The sequence below is a fragment of the Camelina sativa genome, chromosome 5, assembly GCF_000633955.1.
Source record: "Camelina sativa cultivar DH55 chromosome 5, Cs, whole genome shotgun sequence".
Lineage (NCBI taxonomy): Eukaryota > Viridiplantae > Streptophyta > Magnoliopsida > Brassicales > Brassicaceae > Camelina > Camelina sativa.
In genome coordinates, this window is record NC_025689.1 from 23,991,096 (window position 1) to 23,998,589 (window position 7,494).

The window sequence follows — 7,494 nt, forward strand, 5'->3', positions numbered from 1 at the left end:
CCCCTTTGGACTTGAAAGTCTCTCGTAGATAATCACCAAAGGGAAAAGAAAGGCTACTTATCCAAGCTCTAGTCCAACTTCGCTGTTAGAGATTCAAGAACAACTCCAGGTTGCTCGTCGTAAGCTCGCTGATCAAGATGAAGAAAATGCTCGACGTGCCAGAGAAGATGCTAGACGTGATGAGGAGCAACGTAACGCTCAAAACCGCATTGCAACCTTGGAGATGCTCGTATCCTACTTGAAGACCAGTGATCCGGGGGTTGCAGAATTCTTGTCTACTCAACCACCAGCCCATGCGCCATTCACCACAGCAGCACCAGCAGCCAACATCACTCCAGCCATAGCGGCCAATGTCAACCCACCCGCACCAACCATTTCAAGAGCTAGTTCACCATCTACTTCACCAATCACTTCACCATCGACTTCACCAACCACTTCACCTTTGTCAGTATCATCCTCTCATGCTTAACTAACTAATTCTATCTATCTTTAAGCCTCTATAACTATTTTTTGGATTGTATAGTAGTATTTCTATCTCCCTTAGCCTAAAACTATTTTTTGGATATGATCATTGAATGATTTGTATGTTTTTGGTTAATGTCATTCATATTCGGGATTTTAATTTAAATTCAGGTTTTTTTTGTTCAAATTTTATTGTATACTGTCCCAAATTACTAGCTATAGTTTCACTGATTTGCAACCATTTACAATTTTAAAAAACACAAACCAAGTACCAAATTTGTTGTGTATATGTCACGATTTTGGGACTAAAAATACTTGGTCTTCAGTCAGTCACAAAATATTCTGACTCCTTTGCGACTACCTTGTGACTAAAACAGCGACTACTTTAGGACCAAAATTTCAGATTTTTAAAGTTCATCCTCAACACTGTAGTTTCAGTTCAGTCTTCCAAACGTAGCTAATTTGTGACTACCATATCGTCTGAACCAAGTCGTATGTTACGACTGCGTCAATGAGTCACTGTAGAGTCGTTAATTAGGACGGTATATTTCTGTCAGTCCGTAGTCGCTAATTAATGACCATAACCCTTGTCTTCAATGCGTCGCAATTAAGCGACTGTTTTGCAACCAAAACACTTTGCAACCAAATATTTGCGACGGTTTATAACAGTCCTTCAATAGTCACACATACCGACTTAGCGACTGATTTGAGACGATTCTGTTGGTCACAAATGACATGTTTTCGTGTAGTGACTGGTTTTCGTGAACCACAAGGCATTCCCAATGCCAGTGAAGTCGTACATGTTCAACAACACTAACTCTGTATCTGGTCTCGAAGTGGATGATGCCTCACAATTCATATCTTCCATCTGCTGGCGAGGACAGTCGTCTACATTAGTTGTCGCTGCTAACTCCAATAGCAACATCAAGATTTTGGAGATGGTGGCTTGAGCCTCTCTCAGGGGTAAAAAGAATTTAATCTCATAGATCTCTAGTTCTTCTTGGCAAGAGATCTACTTTGTTGGGATCATTGTGTATAGAATTTCATTTTTTTTTAAAAGGGAGGATACAAATTTTGGATATTTGTATTTGTATATTCTGTTATAGAACATCTCAATAATAAAGAAAGGTTATAATTTTTATTTAATTTGTAATATGAGATCTTAAGTTCCAAGGAATTTCTCATGAATTATATATAGTTAATTATGTTGTCAATTATTTGACAAAAAATCAAAAAATTATGTTTTCTACTAACTACGGGATATGTTAAAAAGAACAAAAAATCAATAACAAATCTGTTGACGTCTTATTGTTACAAAATGTCCTGAAATGATTTAAGTAATCTATTCAAATCCCAAAACAGAAAAAAAAATGAAAATATATACATGATCCATGAATATCTCATAAAATAAAATCGTAATTTATAAATATTTCAGTACTTGTACAGTAAAACCTCTATAAATTAAAAATGTTAGGGGACCATGACATTTTATTAATTTATAGTAATATTAATTTATCTATAAATTAATAATTCTTATTTTATAGTGTAAATTAATAATTATTAATTTATAGATATATTTGTAACTGTTTAATTTTTTTTAAAAATGATGAATTGAGATAATTTTAACAAAAGAAAATTAGACTTTCAGATATTGTAATTTTTATGGTTTTGAACTTGAATTATTAATATCTAGAAAAACATTATTGACAAGAAATTACAAATACTATAGACAAATTAACTTATACATATGACATACATAAATTCAAATTTAGAAAATATCAATTATCGTATTTTAATAGTTTATCAAACTATCAAAATTGTGCATATCTAGAAACTGAAAACTTTATAAAAAAATTAACTACTTTTATGATATGTTATAAAGTATTTTATATCATTATATTTTTAAAAATACAACACAACAATTGTTTTATAGATATGATTTTTATGAGAAGCATACATTATTATATATCTATATATATATATGTAAATTTACATGATTATTAATTTATGATATTATTGAGACCATATTTTACATGGCGATTTCAAAAAAAACATTATCTTATTATCTTATCTATTTTGGTTATTTTTTACACTGACCCTACTTGAGACCATCAAAATTTATTAATTTATAGTGGTTATTAATTTAGAGAGTATTAATTTATAGAGGTTTTACTCTATATGTTTTGTTTCCATTACTTTTCAAAGTAAAAAACATATAAAAAGGTATCTTATTATACAAAGTTTGATGTCAAAATTACTCATTAACAAGATCGTGACATGTGTTAATTGTATCATTTAGATGTTGACACATGTCAATTCTAAATTTATTAAAATTTTCAAAAATAAAAATGTAAAAATTCAAAACCTACCATAAAAATGTTTTATATAAAAGTAAAATAGAGATAAGAAAACCTAATTTTATTTAAAATAATTTAAACAAAAAACAACCTTTGTAAACTTCCAAATGTAAAACAAAAGTTTTGTTTTTAACAGTTTTAAAAACTATTAAAAGGAAATTATAAGAAAATTATAAAATTTAAACAGCTTTAAAATTTGGGTGAGTTACTAGAATATTGCATAAAAGCTTCCTTATTACAAAAGTAACCTACAATTGTTTGTAATTACTAGACTAACACATTGTACCTATACTACCCCTGAAACTAGTGTTGGGAAAAAAACGTAATTACGGCTAATGCCATTAGAAAAAAAAAACATTGGAAGTTGGGACTAAGTCTACCGATCCTTTGATGGTAGATTTATACACGTGGACTGATTAAAGGTGTACATCAGATATTTTTGGTACACTTAGTTGTAGTGCTGGTACACTTAACCGTGGACGTAGATGGTACACTTAGTTGTAATGTTGGTACACTTATCGGTCGACGTATATGAAATCGATTCGTTAGATTAAGTTGGTAGAGGAATTTCCCTTTGATGATAGACTTATGTTTTTAGCGCGTGTAGCGACAAACGTAAAAGGGTGGGAAGATATTTATGGTAGACTAATGGGCTGTTGCGACAGATTTATGCGACAGCCTTCTCTCGTTACAGATATTTTTGGTATACTTTGTTTGTTTTTTGAAATAGTTTTCGTAGTGTTGTGGTAGGCTTCTTGTCCGTGGTAGATTTAGTAAGCAAGATTGACAGCTGTAAAGTCTTACCAGAATAACACGAATTTGTTTGAGCTGGCAAAGACAGTCTAGCGTTGCGATAGACTTATTGGAGGAAGATCTAAACAGGTTTGCTGTTCTTCCGATTAATGGTGTTCATGTAATAAAGTTTGTAGCAGATTCATCAATCGTGTTCTGTTTGTCGGCCGGAGCAAACGTCTTTTTCCTACTCAGTTTCGGAAATCTTTCCTCTGGGTTCATCCATGGAAGAGCAAGATATCGTTTCGGAAATCTATATAACTCACTTTTTATAGGTTTTTAATTTAGAAATCAGATGTTGAGACGAAAATCTATAATAGTTGAGTAAAAACCCTACAAGTGAAACCAAAAAAATAGACATAAGTCGTGAAAAAATAAAGTGAGGCAGGGAAAATTAGGGTTTTCAGTCGTATGTTAGAGGTAGAAGACGAGGATATTCTGGTAATTTCGGGTTCATTAAACCTAAAATCGAACGTGTACGTACATATAAACGTGTACGTACATATGAACGCATACGTACATAACGTTCTTGAGTTTAGTGTAAATACATAACGTTTTTTTGTTTAGTGTCCATAAATCCGTTTTAATGAACGATATTATTTTAATTTTGTAGTTATCTTCAACATATCTTTTTCTGCAACCCTAGCTAATATTGTCGTTGTTGTTCACCGGAAATGGAACAAGTAATAGATGTTACTAGAAAAAGTAAGAGATGTCACTATAACAACCTATGTAATTCGTAATTGTTTATTATTTATTATATTTCTGAGAGGTAATGAATAATAACCACACAAAATTACATTTTAACTATAGAGGGTAATATTTAGATAACATAAATATATAATACTCAGTTCAACTAGGTACAACTAAATATATATTTAGATTTACATTTATATTTAAAATATGAAAATGATAATTGAGGTTTATAAACATTTCTTTACATATTGAACTATTAAATAACCATGTTTAATGAACAATACAAGAATTTATCACTTTCTAATATATACTAACGTTTTCACATAAAACACTCTTTAAAGTATAAGGAAGACTTAGTAAGTGATCACCTCAAATGAAGCAAAAGAGGTGAAACCCAAGTTTTTATGAACATTGTGTTATGAAAACCTTGTATATGCTAATTAATACTGATAAATCTTGTGGTCAACTGCTAATTAATAATTTATATTATAGTCCAACTGGAAATACGAAAAAATGCAAAAGTTCAACTATGAATATGAGAGTACAACTGGACAACTATGTATAATTATGTGTATACCAAATAATTTTTTACTAATATCCTGTTGTCTTTGGTTCATTTTACCACACGTGTGATGATTTTAAATGAATATCCGCCGCCAAAAAATCTATTTTTTTCGTTTTCACATGATCCATATTTAAACTTATTTTAATAGCTCTAGTACAGTTGCACCAAGTAGTTCAAGTTATACTGAAATTTTCTCAATTGTACCTAAGTAATCTAGTTGTACATAAAACCTCACATTCACCTTAAAATTCTATTAACTACAACCAAACAAATCACCCTAAAATTCTATTAATTACAACCAAACAAATCTGCAAAGGCTCTATCTTTTTACTCATTATAGCTTCTAAGTAGATATTATTTCCCATATATCACTTCATTAAGCTCACCCACTTCTTTTCTCAAACATCTCTACTATTTCTCCATCCTTTGATCCTTTTTCTCAAACATCTCTACATCAAATACCTTAAGATGTTATTTTACAATAGTATACAATATATATATTTTTTTAACTCCATAATGGGTACAGAAGGTGCAGTTAACAACGATAAAAAGACGATAAACCAAACAGTTAACAACTGATTGTTATCTAGGTTAAACGTAGACAAAATATCAGAGGGTTACATCCAAAAAAATAACCTAACCAATAGTTTCATAGGTTATAAAATCCCAAAATATCAATTCATCTCTAATTAGTCCTAGAATCAGAGTTGGCTTGCAGAAGGTGCAGTTGATGAAATGTCTTCAACGTGAGCTTCCTTAGCTTCCTCACTAAGTCGCCTTCTCTTTGCCCTCTTTAGACTGCCAAAATATAAATACAGTCAAGTTTCAAGATAACCAGTAATAGCAAATACTAAACCCACACCCATTGACCCCATGGAAGTCGTGAGTGTATGTTGAGTCAAGATTTTATGAAAATTAACTTCGAAGCTTAACTCCTTCTGCTCTTGTCGGAATCCTCCAATGAATCCGTGTAGGTCCAAATTAGGTAAGCTAGGAATCACCCGATTTATAATTTGGATAACTCCTTCGTGTGAACTCCTGCACCCCAAGAAATTTCAGAAAGAAAACATGTATTTTTGGACCTATTACATCATTTTCTCAGCGTTCACTGCAAAGACGTATTGAGTTTGAGTACCAGGAGAAGCCCGCTTTTGGAAAAGATCTCAATTCCTCTCGAATTCACCTCATAAGAATACATAAATCAATCATACATCACCACAAAACAACAACAAAAGGTTCCTTCAAGCTATATAAACTAACAACAACAAGATCATTCTCTCCTTTACCTCGTTAGTCTTAATTCCATATTCAGGTGTCTGCAAACATCATGAAAAAAAAAAAACCAATCACTTTAAATCAACAAAACACACACATCTCAAACAAAGCTGAAGCAGAGTGGTCTATACTAAGTCTAATTGTCTAAAAGTCTCAACCTTTCTTATACCCATTTCAATTAGAAGATAAGAAATTATGTACCCACATTCAACATATTCTCATAATCACAAGAACACATATTCATATATGTAAGTGGGTTTAAAAAAAAAAATAAGTAATTCCTCCAGCCAAAACAACACAAGCAAATATAATATAGAGCTCGTAATGTAACAAAGAGAGAGTAAAACAAAATAAACCTAATTTCTTATCAAACAAATTCATCTAGCTAGTTATATGTATCAGACGAAACACAAATTAATCAGTTTAGAGGACGAGTATTTCTAACTAGAAGTACCAATAGACTGAAACTGTGAGTCTGTGACACATACCAGGAGCATAATAAAGATGGTTGGCGGATAAGCAAGAAAATAAAAATAAAAACCTGAAGAAGAAATGCTTGGGAACCGAACCGTGAACAGATCTAAGAATTTGGACGAACCCTAACCGCCACCCTTGCAACGCGACCACCGCTGGACCTGGCTGAGCCACCGCAGAGAATGACTTGCGAAATTCAGCTACAACAGCATCTTGAGGGTATTTGGGCTCAGATGCAGAGAGTAATGCCTGGACTGAAACAAGCGCTGTCTTCAGAGCATAAACAGTATTTGCTAACCTCCATGGCCATTGTACACACCGAAGAAAGATGTCTTATTATCCAAATCAAGAATTTTTGCATGCTAGTCAAATCAAACCAGTTACAATCAAGAGAGTCAGGTACACAGATCCAAGGTTTCAACTTAGATGGTTTCATAAGTTCAAAAAGAAGCAAATAGTTATTGACTCACTGCATCTTCCATGGTAGCACGCCAACCTTGCATAGACGTTAAACCATATCCGAGCTTATCATTCTCACCATCTTCTGATAACTTATCAGTTTTTGGAGAACTTAGGTATGTACCCATCTCTTTCTGCCAAAAACAACAACATAGATAGTTATTACTTATATCACTCTTGTCTCCAAAACCCAGATAAAAAGAAGAAGCTAGCTTGAACAATTCATAATCTTGTACAATCCGTTTTCTAGCTCATTGACTTGTACAAGATTCAGAGTTGACCTACTCAACAAAACAGAATCAAGAAAGAACCTAGCTTGACCAAATCAGAATCCTACACAATCTAATCTCTACCTCATAAACGTGCACAAGATTCACAATGGACTTAATCAACTCAAAAAAAAAAAAAAAAAAA

General features: G+C 32.3%; 1 long non-coding RNA gene across 10 annotated transcripts in view; it reads right to left on the reverse strand.

Annotated features, from left to right (window-relative positions):
* The window catches only part of LOC104787505, a 3,201-nt gene continuing 1,061 nt past the window's right edge, over positions 5,355–7,494 (reverse strand). For 3 of the 10 annotated variants that reach the window (XR_767945.2, XR_767942.2, XR_767941.2), the window contains 5 exons: positions 7,092–7,210; positions 6,689–6,983; positions 6,008–6,188; positions 5,806–5,910; positions 5,408–5,670 (listed from right to left, as the gene is read on the reverse strand). This is a non-coding gene — a long non-coding RNA (uncharacterized LOC104787505). Of the gene's footprint in view, positions 5,671–5,792; positions 5,911–6,007; positions 6,189–6,688; positions 6,984–7,091; positions 7,215–7,494 lie in introns of all 10 variants that reach the window. The other 7 variants (XR_767944.2, XR_002038171.1, XR_002038169.1 and 4 more) reach the window with 4 other exon arrangements.